Genomic DNA, 19,929 nt, shown 5'->3' on the forward strand with positions numbered 1-19,929 from the left:
AAATTCATAGCATCATCGATAAAACTTCATTTCCTGAAATGCTTTAAACCATCAGGCTTTACGTCTGTGTGGATGTTTATCTGTGAATTTCAAAAGAAGAAGATTAGGCAACAGGAGTTTATTCCATCCATCTTTAATCATTGATACGGTCAGAACTAATGAAACTCAATGACATGTCTGACCTATGGCTTGAGTGGGAACAGCACTGTAACAAATGTCTCTGTCTTATAGGGGTCTGATGGAGGAAAGGGTCTAACTTGATTACAGGGGTGGTCGATTTCAAAGCAAGTGGAAGTGGTTTTGTCTTGAAGAAAGGCACAGGATGTAAAGTCCATCAGGGAACCTCTCAAAGACAGTGCTGAGGAAGATATCAATTCCCTCAGCAATACAGTACTCCACTGAAGCACTGATGACTGGTGCATCTGCAGTGCGTAATCATGGCAGCAGGATAATTGCAGCAGCAGCCGCACATTGAGCTTCTGAACAGTGTTTCTGCTGCATGACAGAACTGCATACAGCTCCATTGAAGATAGTTCATTGAGCATTCCTTTTGACAAATGTCATTAAATAGTTATCAGAAGTGAGATTTTTTTTATATATATTTTTTTTTTATCGGCGCTACCAGAAAACTGAGAAAAAGGTCTGTTGTCTGTCCTTTTGTAAAAGAGGTAGAACATTATCAACACCTATAATGCACTGGGCATCAAGATCCTTAAAACATTCTTAATTCTGAAAACACACACGCTGAAGGGGTATCACCATGCACAGACTCAGGATAGGGGATTGGGTATGCCCAGTTTTATAGCGCTTTTCAACTCCATGGTACGGCTCGGTACGGCTCATTTTTTCCACAGTGTACAGTACCTAATAATAATAATAATAATAATTCATTACATTTATATAGAGCTTTTCGGGCTACTTAAAGTGCTTTACATAGAAGTGGGGAATCTCCTCAACCACCACCAATGTGCAGCATCTCCTGGATGATGCAACGGCAGCCATATTCTGCCAGAACGCCCACCACACACCAGCTTACTGGTGGAGAGGAGACAGAGTGATAGAGCCAATCAGTATATATGGGGATGATTAGGAGGCCAATGGGCAAATTGAGCCATTTGTAATGACCACAGAGAGTTAGGACCTCAATTTAACGTCTCATCCAAAGGACGGTGGTTTTTTGACAGTATAGTGTCCCCATCACTATACTGGGGCGTTAGGACCCACACAGACCAAAGGGTGAGAGCCCCCTACTGGCCTCACTAACACCTCTTCCAGCAGAAACCTCCTTTTCCCAGGAGGTCACCCATCTATTTACTGACCAGGCTCAACACTGCTTAGCTTTAGTGGACAACCAGTCTTGGGCTACAGGGTGATGTGGCTGCCTGGTTCCTGGTAATTTTTTTTTAGTACCATCTTGGTTGAGGTTCCAAAATAGCTGTACCGATACTAAAATATAACATGTACACACTGCAGATCTCTGATTGGTCAGAGAGACTCATCACTACCAGCATCATTGGATTTGCGACACGAGACAGCAAGCCCGCTAGATTTAAATAGTCAGCAACAGCCACCGCAGTATCATTTGTTCGCACAACTTTTTTAAACGACTTGTTTTAAACCTCCGAGTGGGCAGATCAGTTGGAACACTCGCTGGGCGGCCGTGATTTGGTGGTTCAGAACATGGAAAAGTCAATCCATTATTGGCTGGAGAATTCAAGCACGGTGTTCCCACGCATCCAGCTAAGGGATGGAGCGCTAACTATGAAGGCATGTAGTGCAAGATCAGGTTGGGTGTCGACCCTCAATCACATTTTTCAGATATGTGAGGTAACATGACGGCAGGTGTGCCTACCACAATAGGGTGGTGCGGAGAGTAAGCGGTGCAGCTCAAGGATTTCGATTGAGCCAATCATACTCGCACATACCTCATTTATTAAGCCTGATCTGGTCATAGACAGCGGCCAGTCTATAACAATTATGGATATGTCAGTAGTGGCAGGACTAGAAAAGAAAAAAGTCGAGAAGTATGGCTCCCCAGTGAACACAGATGCTATCATAGCTTGGAATGACACATAGTTCCCTATTAATCATCTACTAATTATTATATCAAGCTGAGGCCTCCAATATAAACCCTCAGGGAGTGGCTTTCAAGCGCTGGATCTGACAAGGACGGATCTGTCCGAGCTTTGTCTTCTGACGATCGCTGGCTCTCTGAAGTGTTGCAATCTCTACACAAAAGGAATCAAGTAAAGGAATGGATATAACTAGGACAATGTTATGCCAACTATGGGCTGCAACTGCGGCGACAACCTTTGATGGAAGAGTCACATACCATCTCCACCAAACGCAGGTTGATAAGATGTAAATAGCCAAATGCCTCATCATCTAATTATTGATGCACATGAATGGATGAATGTGATTCCCGCTGTCTCTACCTGCTACCTAATGAAAACACAGCCAAGGGAATAGGCTTGGCAGAATCAAAAGGGATAGAAGACCTTGTTGGGCTTGACTCTAGTCTGGCACTGTGAAGAGACATGAGGGGTGTAGAATAAGTATGTTTCTTTACCCCCGGGCCTCACTATCCTTCTAGATTCTTTTTTTAATTTTTTTATAGTCATTCAAATATGGCTAGTTGTCTGCTTGGATGCTGAAAGTATTTATCAAGATTACTTTAAGCAATAATATAATTTTTTTATTTTTTTATTTTTTTTAAGCAATACTATCAAAGGAATTATGAATTTAGCACCTAAAACAGTAAAAAAACAAACAAACAAATATTTGTTATATTTTTTCTGAATGGTCAAGACAATGTGAATTCTAAAGTGGCTATTGAGCTTCAAGACAGGACTTCCATTCCTACAGCTGCAATCTTTATGTAAAATTATCAGCTCTCGTTGAAAATTAATGAGTTCTGGTCACTTTGTTGCTGCAAATCAATTAGTGGGATCCATTCAACCGTAAGTGCCCTGCGAAGTGGACTACACAGGGTATTCTGCCATCTTAAAGGGATAGTTCACTTTGAAATTAAATTTTGGTATGTTTTAGCTTACCTCAAGGGCATCCAAGATGTAGGTGTCTTTTTTTCCGCAGTAGTTTCAATTTTGATATTTTTAGGTCAAACCGTTCTTGTCTGTCAGTCATATAATGCAGGTCGATGGTCATTATCTCAAAGAGCATGCACAGAGTCCAAATTAAAACAATTCCCCATCGTCCAAATTAAACAATTCCCCATTGTAAGTACACATTGATGGCCTAAGACACGAAACGAGCGGTTTGTGTGAGAAAACGAACAGTATTTATATTGTTTTTTACCTCTTGAACACAGCCACGTCCAAGTGATCTGAGAGCGCGGGCGCATCCTGCTGTGTGACGTGTGCGCAGACTGGTGCATAGATATATACACTAGATGTCGCCTTGGCTACGGTTTCCAATGAACTGCAGTAGCCAAGGCGACATCTAGTGTATATATCTATATATCTAGTGTATGGACTCTGTGCATGCTCTTTGAGATAATGACCATAGACCTGCATTATATGACTGACAGACAAGAACGGTTTGACCTAAAAATATCAAAATTGAAACTACTGCGGGAAAAAAAGACACCTACATCTTGGATGCTCTTGAGGTAAGCTAAAACATACCAAAATTTAATTTCAAAGTGAACTATCCCTTTAAGTGAGATTCCAATCTGAAGGGAGCACACGTTCAGGTCGAAGGACACTGCAAATGGCATGGGGAATAAGGGTCCATTGCAAAATTACTTCTCAAGAAGTGGAGAGGGAAATGTATCCACCAGTGAAACGGAGTTGAAGTTCCAGCATTTTTATTCTAAAAATCACTACGCAATAATGAGTGTGTGAGGTGAATGAGTGTAAACTCTATGAATGAAATGAGCGCAAATCAAATAGCCGCTCTCCTTCAGATTGCCTCTCAGAAATCAGGGCTTTGACAAGAGTGATATCAACTAAAATACAACATCATACAGATTTTCTATTTGATATGTCTATTTAAATGTTTTAAACCTTGTACGAAATGATACACAAAATGTGATGTATAAACACTGCAGGTCACTGATTGGTCAGAAAGAATCGTCATTACCAGCGTCACTGGATTTGCGACACGAGACACCAAACCCGAACAAACAAACCTCTTCGTCTCGCAGTGAAAAACATCCACATGCCGAGAATCAAGAACACCATTCCATCAATATGCTCCATTGCTCCTGTGTTGTGTTTGTTTGTGTCACGCGTTTGTTTGTTTCACGTTTATGATTATGTCACAGCAGTAGAGGCGGAGCAACAAACACGATCAGTCTGTAATCCCACCCACTTTGAAGCGGCGCTAAACTGCAATGGAAAAACAAACCGAGCCAAAGTGAGCCGAACAGTGGAAAAGCACTATAATTTCACGAACATCCGGTTAAAGCCCTACCCACTTCATGATTTATTCATACAGAATACAAATACAAATACAGATACAAATAATTGTGTGATTGTTACAGATACACATACAAAAACAGATATTGGCTCCGCTGCACAGTCTCGGCTAGTAGGCTATGAGTGTGAGGATGTTGGAGGTGGAGATTTACAGCCTTTTCTCACAGCACTTGATTAGATTAAACTCATCAATTTGATGGCGGGTCCAGAAAGGTTCAAACGACAATCACCAGTGACAACTGGAGATTCACCCGTTGTAAAACGAGAAAAAAAGAGAAAAAAAGAGACTGCAACCGGCCCATGTGAAAACAAGGAGAAATATCGGAAGGGAATTAAATGTAGTCACACAATGCTGATGTTGTTAACATTAACAATTTTAGAACAAAGTATAATTTGCACGGTTTGACGTGATATGATAAGCGATCGTTAGATTTAATCAGCGCGATTTACTGCAATGCTTTTTTCCCCTTAGTTGGTCAGAACAAAAGTGGATGTTACTTACTTGGTCAGACGACATTTTCCGGTGAAAATTCTTATGTTGGTCATATTTCCAAAAAGTAGAATCTGTGATTGCGAATGACAGGATCTACACCAGCGCGGTGATTGACAGCCGCACATTCTCCTCAAAACATTGTATTCATCCGCGCTGTGCCATGCCGAGGCACAACGCACGTAAAGTTGATAATTCTGCGAATAACTGCAATTGCAGATTTCGAACAGAGATGGCGACAAAGAGGAAAAACTGCGGACTGCAGCTTAAATGATGAAAATGAAAAAAAAAAATTCAAAAAATTTGCAATAGACGTTTATCACTCACCTTAACACAATGAACAAATTTTATTAAAGTGAAACGGACTTCAACAGTGCTCTGCGTGTAGTGAACAATGAACACTGTGTAGGGACCTTGTCAATTGAAACAGCTGTCAGTGCTGATGCCTCTTAAGTGCTAAAATTACAGCATAGTTCTTTTTATTCAATAAGAACCATGGCAAGATGATAGCTATAGTTCATAACATTGTGGGCACAGAGCCCCTAATTGAGTCATTTAGACACACAGATGCAATTTCCCGTTAAGTCCTTTTCACCCATGGCTTTCTTCGGCTGACGGCTCTTTCCTGTGCGGGTAATTAGCCAGTAATCAATACTGACTCACTGGACTATAAGAGGTGAAACCTGTTTCATTAACCCACAAACCGCTTAATCTCCTGAGTGATAAAACCCAGAGTAGCAATCTCATTTATGAATGCTGATCCCAAGTTTTAAGAACTAATTAGAAAATTGTTCTGTTAAAAGAATATTCAGGGTTAAATGAGTCAATATATCTCTATCAACAGCATCTTCGGCTTGCTGTTGGTTATCACTGAAAATTAATTAAATCTCTCAGTTCATAAACTTTGCGTTTCCAAGTTGGGGCATAAGAGTGAGAAAACATTGTGGACGCAATGAATGCTTCTTCAGTATTAATAGTAAATTTGTTCAAATTATTTAATTTTTTTTCAGCATGTACAAAATACCACAGTATGCACAATTAATTAAATTTACAGCAGCTTCAGAAATTTTATTAAAAACATAGAAAATCAAAAATATCAGTTACAACACTGAAAAAAATGATTCGTTGAAATTAATCTTTTTTTTTATCGTAAGTGGCACTTCATTTTAGTTCAACTTAATGCATTTGTTTAAATGTAGATACAATCAATTGAATGCAACCACTTACGATAAAAAAAAAAAGATTAATTTCAATAAATAATTTTTTAAGTGAACCAAAGTTATTCAAACACACCTGACATCATAATCGCACATACAGTAAATATGAGTTAACTCAACATTCTTTACTAAGAAAAATTTATGTTATTTTTCAAGTAAGGAATGTTAAGTGAACTCATCTGTATGTATATATAACAAATGTGTTCTTGTTAATTTACATAAAATTACTTCCAGTTGAATTTACTTAAAAAGTGTGATGCAAAAGTGGTGCATGAATATTTTAAGTGAATCCAACACATCATTTTTATCAGTCCAACTCGTAAATACGAACTTCCCAGGAGAGCGCGAATGCACAAGTGAATACAGCCTAAGTTGCATTTAACCTGGAATATTTCTGTAAGATTTTCATAACTCACATACTTGAACACACCGGTCTCATAATAGCATGACCTACATAGAAGAGGGGGGAAACATACAGGCGAAAGTATGGTGACAGCGGGGCCTTTCCAGAACCAGACCTGAATCACTGCCACATTGTTAAAACAGCTGAAAAGTGTCACACACATAGCCCTCATTAATGTGTTTCTGGAGAGGAAGAATGCATTAACACTGACACACTGTCACATTCTCTATACCCCATATCACAATGTTCACTGCAGGGCAAGACTGCATCAACAAGGAGGGAGGCGCTTCTCCTGGACGAGTCAAGACTAATGAGACACAAACACACACTCACACACACCTTCCTTCCTTCAGTCTACTTTCTCTGTGTATCTCTCCATCCTTCATATTCCACGGACTCAGTATAGCAGCCTGCTATTGCAAAGTCCATGAGTTATTGTCAGCGGCTGGGCAGAATAGAGGAAGAATATTTAAAGACTGCATTCCAGATGCAATAATCCAATGCATGTTTTATAAACACTAAACTACAGTCTGTGAAAGAGCGAATCATTTCTTGCATTCTGTTATCATATAACGTATGTGTTTTGCTATAATGACTGGCTGACTGGATATTATCCCTATAACTTAATACCACCATTCTTTCTCATTCTAATATTCATCAGGGAACATTTCAGCAGAATATTGCAGAAGAGCGAATGCATTAACACTGTATTTACACCAGATGTGAGCAGAGCGATGTGTCAAAACGAAACGGCCGCCATTATAACAAATGCAGCGGTCTACACTCAAATCATGTGTTTTTGACACATAAGAGTCACACAGTTACTCAAGCCAATGCATTTTCCCAGTCTGTCTGAAATAAAATGATTTTATTTACAAATATCATATTTGTGATTAGTTATGGATTTTATTCTTTATGTTCTCACTGTTACAGATTAATTTATTTATTTATTTGGTCGGTCGGTCCCTGGCATCCGCAGCAGCTTGTAATATATAGCAATAAAAAAAAAAAACTGCGTGTAAAATTATTTAAATGATGATTAAAAATAACCCGTCCATAATCAGCTTTATACCAGTGGATTTAAATAAAGTAAGATTTTTATTTCAACAGATTATATTTGCACTTAACCTCTGATGGAGTGTAGAGTTGAGCTTACAGCTGATTTGTCCATAAGTCAACATTATGAGATGAAATGCAGATTTGACGCCTACTGACGTTGCACCACATGTCAATGTTCACTTTCAAGTATGAAAACACACACTAGACACCTTTATTAGGGATAGCTATAAAGGATACCCTTGTGAAAAAAAGTGCACTTAAGAATACTTTAAAAAAGAGAACTACTTATGTAAAAAATATAGCCTTCTCTGTGTGAACTGAATGTAATGTTTTCGACCACTTAATAACATGTTATTCACAATTAAATTAAAATGTAATACAGTTCACATTTATATTGAATGTAATCAGAGTGCTTCTTTGACCCACTTAAAGTCCCCCTGTACACTGTAAAAAAAAAAACTGTGAAAAAACGGTATTATTCCGGCAGCTGGGGCGCCAGAAAATTACCGTAAAATAACGGCAAAAAACAATCTCGTTAAAATACAGTAATTTTCCATAATTAAATAACAGATTATATCTTTAATATTACATAAAATCTTATGTAATTATTGGGATTTTTAACGTTTAAAAAAAGTCATATACACCTTTAAAACAATTAAATACTGTAAATTTAAGGTTTTATACAAATAATTTTATATAATAATGCTGTCTATCTACAGTAATTTTCTTTTAATATAGTTTTTCTGTGTAAAATAACAATGAAATTATGTATAAAAAATGCACACAAGTACATAAATTCAAATACAAATGTTTGTAAATTTACAGTTTTTATTTTTATTTGTACCGATCCAATTTCACAACATCTCTAATTAAGTTCTTAATAATAGCAAATGTACAGTCAATTTCTTTTAAATTAACTAAATGTATGAGTACAGAATACCTGCATATTTACAGTATTAGTAATTGAACAAACACTAAACATCAAGATAAGTGATTGATAGGAAATAGATGCTTAGTATATAATTTAGAACATGTAAATATATCCACAATAAAAAGCATTTACCGTATACCTTTACAGTATAACTTATTTTAACATTTACAATTACATTTTATCTAAAGTGACTAACCAATTAAGATAATAATTAAAGATAATAAAAAGCAACAAGTGCAGTGACAAGTCCCAGTTAGTCGCACAGTACACATAGCAAGGTTTTTTTTTTGTTTTTTTTACAAAGATATAGTATTATTGGGTGAAGTGTTTATGAAAAAGATGGATCTTTAGCAGTTTCTTGAAAATGTGTTGAGTTGCGCCGGTCATTCCACCACCAGGAAACAGTCCAGGTAAATGTCAGTGAAAGTGGTTTTGTGTCTCTTTGGGATGATGGCACCACAAGGCGCCGTTCACTTGCAGAACACATGCTTCTGGAGGACACATAGATCTGAAGCAGTGAGTTTAGGCATAGGGCTACCTTTAAAGACAACTCTTGCTGCAGCATCTGGATCAGTTGCAGAGGTTTGACTGATACTGGAAGAGCTGCCAGGAGAGCATTACAATAGCCCAGTCTGGATAGAACAAGAGAGTTGTGTAGCTCCGATAGGAAGGGCCTGATCCTCCTAATGATAAGGCAAATCAGCAGGATCACAGCAAGTATGTTTTGGCTGAAAGTTGAACCATAAGCAGTTCTGTCTTGGCAAGGCTGATTTGAAGGTGAAGGTCATTCATCCAGCAAGAATTTTCCATCAGGTAGGCTGAGATGCGAGCAGCAACCGTCAGATCATCTGGCTGGATTAAAAGGTAGAGATATGTGTCATTAAGATATTAGTGATAGGAAAAGTCATGTTTCTAAATGACAGAGCCTAGTTAAAAGAAAGAAAGATGGGTGGAATCTAACACAATCGTAATCTTGCTGTAGCAAATCCAAACCTTGTGCATACTTTTAGTGCAATCATATGGAATCAGAAGACTGTTATGAACATATGGAATCAGAACCATTATGATTTTTATGTTTTAATGAATTCTTCCCATACCTTGTTTGCCATGATCATCTGCTTTCCACGTGACCTGAAATCACACACACACACAAGTTATTTTAAAACTCAGTATTAGATTTACACATGTCAGAATATGTTCCATTGGGACAATGCAAAAACTCAACTGACTATGATCTTGAAGCTGAGCTGGAAAGGCCAGCAGTAATATTTTGAGCTGCCATGTGATTTTAGCTAAGTTACATTTATAGAAAGTAACATTAAATGAATATGATTTACTGTGACCTAGACCTAGATACACCTAGGGGTTCATCATGTTGTATTCATATTCTAGTCTTCCTGTTCTAGGCTTTCCTGTATCATCAACAAGTACGTTAAGTTACAGACAGTATTTCGATTTCTTAACGGTCTTAATAAAGTTAGTCATGTTAACTATTACGAAATAAACAAAAGAAACACAGTAACGTTAGGCCTATTTTTAGTAAAACTGTGGCTATTACAATGGTAAAAAAATCAGCTAAAAACGTGTTTACTACAATTTTACTATAATAAAATAAAGTAAAAAAAAAAGTTTACAAAAAAAAATAAAAAATTTGAAAAATAAAGTTTTCAGCTTCCAGACATGGTTTCAAAATGTCCCGCCATTTAAGAGATTGGTTTAATGTTACTGACTATCATAACGAAGATTTTATACACAATTATGGACTTTAATATGAATAACAAGTCTACTAAAGATTGTTTTAGGTCTATAAGTTAACAAGTAAGTTAGAGTGGGTTCAACTGATCTTTCTTAACACAGATCGATAATTGAAAAGACCCATGCTGCATTTGTGTTTTGCCCTCGACGCCAGTTATGACTGAACATAATTTAAGAATGCTAACGTTAGCATGGAAACAGTCTAACCACTTAACACAAATGTAATATAAAATATCATTTACATGTAGTATTAGACTCTTACCTCAGCCGTTGATCGGTCGGGATGAGGTCTGCTGTGACGAACCAGGCTCACTGAAAAAGGGCGCGTTATTTCCGGACTGACTGACTGACACCAGACTACAACTAATATGTGTTCAGCAGCGCTCCTGCTCACGGCTGCTTCTGTCGAATACGATTATAGCTCTGAATTCAAATCTCCCGCTTGCCCTTGACACAGATCGACGACAGAGACAGATTTGTAGCTAACCGTTGTGGGCTGGGCGGGACTAAGCAACGAAACGTAATGGCGGATCATTTGAATCTGCGCGCGGCCGCGCGCGCGGGCACACACACACACATTCAAACGCACACAAAGCCACGCAATGTGCAGCAACGCAGATTTGGAAAAACGATTCATAAAAGACATAAAATATAGGCCTAAATGAAATTTACGGGCAAATACAAATGATGATCAAAATGAACATCTATTTGCAAGACAAAATTAAAAGATTATAAATAATTAAATAGGCCTGCCTAATGTGTGGACAAATCTTAAAACTCACTTTAACCCCCACATGCTTAATAATCTTTAAGGAAAACATGTTAAGTGACTGCTGATTTCTGCAGTTATACCTTATTTTCTTTGTTTTCTAATTCCACAGAAATAATCTGTAAAATATTACTTAATTTTTTATCTAAAATTACACATAACCCTATAAAATTACAGATAATTTCCTTTAAAAAACGTTAAATTAATGTAAAACCACAATAAAAGCAATTACCTGTAAATTTAATAGTGGATCTTTAAATTACAACAAATATCTGTAAAATAACAGGTATTCACTGTATAATGACAAAACGGCAAAATTCTGTAAAAAATACAGACAGTTTCCTGTAAATTTACAGTTTTTTTTTACAGTGTAGTCAATAATTGTATCCCTTAAAACTAATCTTTGATCACCAAAATTACATATTTAAACATTTTTTTATAATAAAAAAAATCTTCATGCCTTAAAATAGCTTGAATGTAACTCTACACCCTTGCCTCATTAATTAAGCAGTTCTATGAATATGCAAATGAGCCCCGCCTCCACTCACTCACTGCAGCTCAGAGATCAACTGGTTGACGATCACACGTTGATCTGATTGGTTACAAGGTAGTTTGTGACGTCAGAAACACCAGCGATTTCAAACCGTGTTTTTGAGACTGTCTTTGATTCACTGCAGTTTTAAGAAGAAAATACTCAGCAATGCTGTCGACTTGTAAATTTACATATGGTTTGTCTTAAAGCACATTAAAAACACCACATAGACATATAAACAACATTAAAAGCTTGAATTTTGTCTTTGAAATATTGTTAAAGTTACTGCTGAATGTACTGACAAGAATTTATGGTAAACTAAAATATACTTACACATGTGTAATGATGAAACTGCAATTTAATCGTTTAGTTCAAGTGTAATATCAAACAACACAATACATTTTAAATTATAATCTAGTATGTTACATGTGCTTTAGTATGTTATTCAACATCTTAAGTGTGCTTCTTTAAAGCATGACAAAAGATTATTGAAACTTTTAATTAACTGTTTTTAAAGCGTGTTCTCTTTAAGTGCACTTAAGTGGCCTTTTATTTCATTATATTATATAATCTGCAAATACAGGTTTTTGAAAAATATACTTTTAATATTTGAAGTAAACTACAAGTGCACATTCAAAACAATTAAGCACTTTTTTTTTTTCTCCCACAAGGGCGTCCCTACCATCCTATCCTTAGTTTCAAGCCATTCATCTCCTGATTTTCATTGAGCGATTGCAGGCCGTGATCCATTTAAGCGCAAATTGACTCGTCTGCAGAAAAGACAATTTAGATGTCGAGTATGATCGTTTAGCGAAGCAGGCAGTCTGTACGCGTGTCATTGATGTAATGGGCATGCACTTAACTGCCTTAATGAAGTGTGAACGACACGGCTCAGTGTGACCCAGGGGTCAGTTAACAGGGAAAAATGACTGAGTCTTGACATTAAATGCCTGACTTATCCTATTCAACCAGCCAATTTAGAATTCCCTCCCCCCCAAATTAGATTAGTTTGTATTCTGAGCAGCAAAACACCTGTGATGTAAATTCCATCTTACTAACTTGATCCGGAAACTAATTATAATCTTGTGCAATGAAATGCACTTTAGTCCAAACAAACTAAACTAAACTAAACTAAACTAGAAAAACAAATTTGAATTGGTTCATTTGGATTCAGTGTGAACAAAGCTTTACATGAACAATTACACATGCAATAGACCTTGTTACTAAGATTAATAGCAATAAAACTCTAATTTGGACACAATACAACAATTAGGAAGAAAAATTATGTACACTGATATGTGTATTTTTCATCAGTCATTGAGGTTTCATTGGCCTGACTTCACTAGATTGAAGATAAAAAGAGAGTAGAGATGAAACGGCATGCGGAATGATGACTAGCATGAAAAATGCTCAAATTAAAATGCAGCGGCCACACACGCTTCAAAGGGTATTGTTTCTGATTAATGCTGTTTGTTTGAGTCAAATGGGTGATTAATTATGGAGTTTAATTACAGCAGATAAAGACATACCAGCACAGGCATATGAAAGATGAATTATGTCATTGCTACTTAAGTGATAACATGTGGATTGAAGTTCACTCAGGGTGTTGCTGGTAGTGCCGAGCTGGATAATGTCAAGACACAATGAGGGCAATATTGAAGCACTTTAATTTGGCACATTAAATGAACACAAATCAAGCTATTTGGACCAATATCTCCATGTCACTCTTTGACAACGTAGTACAGTCATTTAAATAAAATGGGATTAAAGGGATAGTTTGGCCAAACAATAGTTTTTTTTTTACTTTAGTTTATCATCGGAAGACAAATAAAATGAATTTAATCCATGTCTTCTGAAAAGACACGATCGTTTTATACATATTTACTTATATTCACAGATAAACACTGATTAGCGAATAGTCTTTACAGCATTCAAATTTGGTCACGAGTGCTCAAGCACGCTTTCTTGACGCGCGACAACCATTGAGGTTCATTTTCGCGTATCACGCATCATGTTTTTGAGTTTCCGCAAAAACCGATGAGGTATGGTTTGTTCTAGCTCATCAAGCAAGTACGGTTGAGCTTCCGTTTATCATATTTGATGTGCTCTATGTACACTATATTGCCAAAAGTTAAGACATCTGCCTTTACATGCACATGAAATTTAATGACATCCCATTCTTAATCCTGTAGGGTTTAATATGGAGTTGGCCCACCCTTTGCAGCTATAACAGCTTCAACTCTTCTGGGAAGGCTTTCCACAAGGTTTGACCATTCTTGTAGAAGCACATTTGTGTTGGCTCGCAGTCTCCGCTCTAATTCATCCCAAAGGTGTTCACTCAGGTTGAGGTCAGGACTCTGTGCAGGCCAGTCAAGTTCCTCCATACCAAACTCACTCATCCATGTCTTTATGGACCTTGCTTTGTGCACTGGTGCGCAGTCATGTTGGAACAGGAAGGGGCCATCCTGTCTTGGTATGCTGAAGCATTAGAGTTCCTTTCACTGGAAGTAAGGGGCCAAGCCCAACCCCTGAAAAACAACCCCACACCATAATCCCCCCTTCACCAAACTTACTTGGCACAATGCAGTCAGGCAAGTACCGTTCTCCTGGTAACCGCCAAACACAGACTAGTCCATCGGTTTGCCAGACAGAGAACATGTCTCCACTGCTCTAGAGTCCAGTGACGGCGTGCTTTACACCACTGCATCCAACGCTTTGCATTGCACTTGGTGATGTAAGGCTTGGATGCAGCTGTTCGACCATGGAAACCCATTCCATGAAGCTCTACGCACTGCTCTTGAGCTAATCTGAAGGCTACACGAAGTTTGGAGGTCTGTAGCTATGGACATGCGCTGACCCCGCTCTGTGATTTTACGTGGCATACCACTTCGTGGCAGAGTTGCTGTTGTTCCCAATTGCTTCCACTTTGTTATAATACCACTTATTATTCAATTTCACGAATGGACCTATCAACCTATCACACTTGAATTCACAGAGCTCCTGAGAGCGACCCATTCTTACACAAAGGTTTGTAGAAGCAGTCTGCATGCCTAGGTGCTTGATTTTATACAACCGTGGCCATGGAAGTGATTGGAAAACCTGAATTCAGTTATTTGGAGGGGTGTCCCAATACTTTTGGCAATATAGTGTATGTGCCCAGCATGCAAAACCTCGAAATCCTAATCCTAATCCGGTGATTATTTCATCCTCAAAAATGCTCAGCCTAGTACCTTGTAAACACATTAAAAAAATATCACCACCTTGCTCTTTCACCCCTGTGGTTTTAAACACATTTTGCTCCACTTTGACCATGGGGGGAATATCGATGCAATGGTTCTAAACAAACAAATAGATGATATCTAGCAGAGTCTGAGATAATGTTTTCCACCCAGTCTGCTTTTGGCTCTATCTGTGCCAGCATTTATGAAGAGCAAACTGCAGTTGTAGACTGATACTTGGATTTACCCAAATCTCTCCCGAGGCCTTTGCTTTGGGCACTGAATAATCCTGGCTGTCACTTCAAAGACTGAGCACCTCCTGTATTCTCCACAGTGAGCCTGGGTCAGTTTCAGTGGAGTTTCCTAAATCCCTGCCTGAGACACGAGTCCAAGACCAAACTAAGAGCTGGCGGCAGTGCCTGAATGTGGACCAAATAAAAGGAAATAAATGAGAAAAGGGTTTTCAGTTTTTAAAGGCTCTAGACAAGATTTGTTTGATTATTCATTATTCAATATTTAAAAATCTGTAAACAGAATACAGCGATGAGCCATGCGAGGCTATATGTTTACAGCACTTTCACGTACCAGTATAATAGCTGTTCTAAGTCACGACAGTCTACCATAGATTTTAACTGAACAAAGAATTAGAGGCTCTAAAGTCTTATTCAGACGCTGTGCCTCAGTGGGAGTCTGAGAGCCGTTTGCACATTTTTATATAAAATTATTTCATTGCATTAGATTAGAAAAAAAAAAAGAAAAAAAATTTGAGATATATTTTCTATGTTAGAAGCCATTTCAGAAGCAGGTTTTAGGAGCAGCACTGCAGACAGCTAGAAAAAAAAAAGTGAAAAAAGTTAACATTGACCGTGTCATTTATTTCTAGTGTAGTTTTCGAAAATCATAGTTTCTGGTTTAAACCTGTTTTGCTTTTGTATTTTTGCTTGGCAGGAGAGTTTTGAACACATGTATATATATATACTTAAAAAGTATAATGGTCTCTATCAAAAAATAATATTTTTACTTTGTATGAATGTTTTTGCGTTTGGGAATATTTTTTTCATTATTATTAAATCAAAATAGAAGGTTTGAACCAAACCATACACTAATTTGTTACAACCAAAAACATATTTTTTGCCCTCAAATTGTGAGTATTTTTTAAGTTGGTACATTAAAGCATTTTTTTGTTTGTTTGTTTTTTTGCATCTGTTACCGTTTCACATGGTTCATGGCTTCTTTTGTGCCTGTCCTAAACAGCCCTGTGTAGGATCCTTGATATTGTAGGCTGGTATATGCATTTTACCTCTAGCTCCTTCAAAGAGATTGTTTGTCTATGTGCTTTTCCCAGAACTCTCCTTGTTCTCGCAGAGTTTAAAGGATGATGTTTTCCCCAGTGCTAGTGGGGTTTAATGTTGATTCCAGATCAAGAGTGCTCAATGAGGGATCAAAACATTTGGATAATTGTTTGTACCTTCTAATTTATGCATTTATTCTATTTAATGTCTGTAATGTTCTTTAGTCTTCATTTTCAAAGCTGTTCCTGAACAATGATCCCTAAACTCTGGGTTTCAAAATATGTGATTTACTTCAGAGTTGTCTTCACTAGGGAAAATGTGAAGACTTATGCAAAAATGCCATTTCATTTTATTTTTTTTTTTTTACATGAAAATGTCTTTTTAAAATCTCTCTGTCTGTCTGTCTGTCTATCCATCCATCCATTCATCCATCGGCCCATCCATCCATCCATCCGTCAGCCCATCCACCCATCTATCCACTCATCCACCCATCCATCGGTCCATCCACCTATCCATCGGCCCATCCACCCGTCCATCGGTCCATCCATCCACTCATCCATCGACCTATCCATCCACTCATCCATCAGTCCACCCATCCATCCATCCACCTATCCATCGGCCCATCCACCCATCTATCCACTCATCCACCCACCCATCCATCCATCCACCTATCCATCGGCCCATCCACCCGTCCATCGGTCCATCCATCCACTCATCCATCGACCTATCCATCCACTCATCCATCAGTCCACCCATCCATCCATCCATCCATCCATCAGCCCATCCACCCATCTATCCACTCATCCACCCACCCATCCATCCATCCACCTATCCATCGGCCCATCCACCCGTCCATCGGTCCATCCATCCACTCATCCATCGACCTATCCATCCACTCATCCATCAGTCCACCCATCCATCCATCCACTCTTCCATCAGTCCATCCACTCTTCCATCAGTCCATCCACCCTCTTCTAAGCAAATTAAAGCAGAACATTCTAGCAACCCCCAAGCAATGCAATAGTAACCACATAAAACACATTGGCTACCACTTAAATATGACCAAGCAAATATCTAGAACTCTGTAGCAAAACAAGGTAAAAATGAGGTAAGCCTAAAATTTGCCTAAAAAATGAGGTATGGTAAGGTAAGATAATTATATAATCAATCTATTGTATCTAACTTTTAACACTGTATATAACTGAAGACATCTTAAACTGTCAGCAAGGTGTTTTTCTTGATGAACTTTAATTTTATATATTTACTTGGTAGACTTACTTTATTTCTCGACAAATTCTTTTTTTCTCCCACCTTTTAGGTTTCCTCTCCATGTACTACGAGCTTGAATCTCATGTTCGAAGCCCTTAATTGCAGAGAGCAGCCCAAACTCATTAATATACTTCACAATCATTATAAGAGCATCATGAGACACCTAGTGAACTCAAAAGTCTGAACTCTGATTCAACATTGAAAATCTGGAAATTATTTTTTAAATTATTCTTTAATAATGTTAAATAATTCAGATTCTGCACTACTTGTAGGTTGTGACACAGAGCATGTTAATGTTCTTGATGTTCTTGTTTCCAGGGAAGCACAACTTGTTCAGTTCAGAAAATGTTTTTTAATTATTATTTTTTTGTAAACTTCTAGCAGCATTTGCTTGTAGATGCCACTTGGATTGATATTTTGTTTCCAATGCAATGCAATGAAATTCACCCATTTTTTTTATGTATGAAGTAAATAGCAACTGAAAAGCTTTTCAGACTTTGTTGATTTAACGGATTTCATAATTGCATCACACAAAGATTCCATTATTGATTGTTATGTAGTGTAATGGGATTTTCCCCCAAGTAAATCCAAAGGTAAATGATCTCTTACAAACATCACTGTACGACTGCGTCATTTGAATTGAATAATCCCTAAATGTCAAAGGCAAGTGTCATGCCAGACTATATCCTAATGTCGCCATGGTTGCAGGTTTTTAATCCAGAGTACATGCTTCCTGTGACCTTGAGCTTGTATAACTTATAGAAAAGCCCACATTCAGAGGATTTAGGATGTGGCTCACACAGGGAGGGAAATGAAGTTGTTCAGACTATATTTAAAATTATTTACTAAACACTTATTTGATACTGCACAGTATGCATTGTATACAATTCTATAATGCAATGATAATTCAACAATAGTATGCTGTTACATGACATCATCGTTGCATGTGAGTGGCATCCAATTATCTTACCAGAAATAAAGATACCAGTTCATTCATCATATTGGAAATGGAAGGTCATTTAATTGTGGGATACAGTATTCCATGCAGAAAAGGTTTTCCATGAGTATAAAAACAAACACTGTGGACAGGTAATATATTATAAATTGCAGTAAGAGTATTATGCTATTAGAAACAAACTTGGCTAAAAAAAAAACTAAAAAAACATCAGCTAAGGTGCACATATTGCTCTCTGAAACGGCATAATACTGCTAAACACAAAATTTGATCATTATTGCACTAGTAATGAGCCTGTGATTTAATTTTAGCTTGTTTCACAGTGGTTTTCCTGACACATACTATGTTATACATTTCTGAATTGCTGCTGTGCTCAGTGTAAGCAATGACAATCCCAGGAACCACATCTGGCTTTAGTGCTAAGAAAAAGGTATGGATTACTGGTGGAGGCGGGGGAAATAATAACAGCAGATGTGTGCAACAACAAAACCAAAAAAGGACTAAACAAAGAACCTGGCCCAGATTTAGTTTAATGCTAATGACGCCACTATCATATCTTAACATCTGTGCCAATGTTTCTGGAGGAAACAGTCATTTTCATAATAGGTGCACACAAATATTTTCATTACAGCTGGTTTTGAACAAGCGTATTAAAATCATAACTGTCTGTCTGTCTGTCTGTCTGTCTGTCCGTCAGTCCATATATGCATCAACTTGGTACTAAAGTATCCGTATGTTTGACATTCCTATATGCAATTGCATATGCATAAATTCCAACTTTATTGGAATTTAACTTCATTGATAAAATTAAAGGACTGTGTGCAAAAAGTAAATATACGCTGAAGTGTAAAATGCTTTTGGATGGGCACAAATGAGTCAATTGTTACTGTAACATATGGAGCGATAAATTGGTGTACACAGCAGCTCAAATGATTTGGTTTTGTAAGAAGTAGTATAAGAAAAACTCATTGACTTTAAATGCACATTTTGGAAGTCTGGGAAAACTGAACAAGATTTAAGGCACATTTGCAAAAAAAAAAAAAAAAAAAAAAAAAAAAAGTAGAAAAAAAGGAAAATGGATATTTCCTTCAACCCTAAAACACAACACAATGCACTACAATACGTAATACGAAAATTTAAACACCTGTGAAAAACCACTGTATATTGGGCACTATTTTTACAAACTTTTCTTAGAGCGTGCAACAAAATATCTGATATGACCACATGCTGTTTAGCTTAAAGTTCAATTTGTCTGGTCTAGTTCCATGACAAATGAGATTGCACTAAATTATGTTTGTAAGGACCAATGCAAGATTCAAGCCTGATAGGAGCTGCAGGCTTCTCATGGATAGAACTCATGCAGTACAAAATTATAATGCAAAAAAATAAAAAAATAAAAATTCAACCCACCGTCCCGCGTTTCAATCGTCCCGGCTCTCCCCTACATATTTCAGTGCATGGTATTATTACAAGAATTATTACATGGTTTATTATAAACTACTTTATAGTACGTTCTTGTAATAATACCATGCACTGAAATATGTAGGGGAGAGCCGGGACGATTGAAACGCGGGACGGATGAAACACTAAGATTTCCTTG

The 19,929-nt window shown here is 37.4% G+C and overlaps 2 long non-coding RNA genes across 2 annotated transcripts in view; one reads left to right on the top strand and one right to left on the bottom strand.

The window, feature by feature from the left end:
- LOC309512741 overlaps positions 1-19,929 on the top strand; it is a 334,001-nt gene that overhangs the window by 237,231 nt on the left and 76,841 nt on the right. The gene's annotated exons all lie outside the window — the stretch shown is intronic.
- Positions 8,724-11,196, bottom strand: LOC309512670. The gene is made up of 3 exons (XR_014211133.1): positions 10,557-11,196; positions 9,637-9,670; positions 8,724-9,391 (listed from the first exon to the last, which is right to left on the bottom strand). It is a non-coding gene; the product is annotated as an uncharacterized lncRNA (long non-coding RNA).

The sequence above is a fragment of the Leuciscus leuciscus genome (genome assembly GCF_965113295.1).
Source record: "Leuciscus leuciscus genome assembly, chromosome: 1".
NCBI lineage: Eukaryota > Metazoa > Chordata > Actinopteri > Cypriniformes > Leuciscidae > Leuciscus > Leuciscus leuciscus.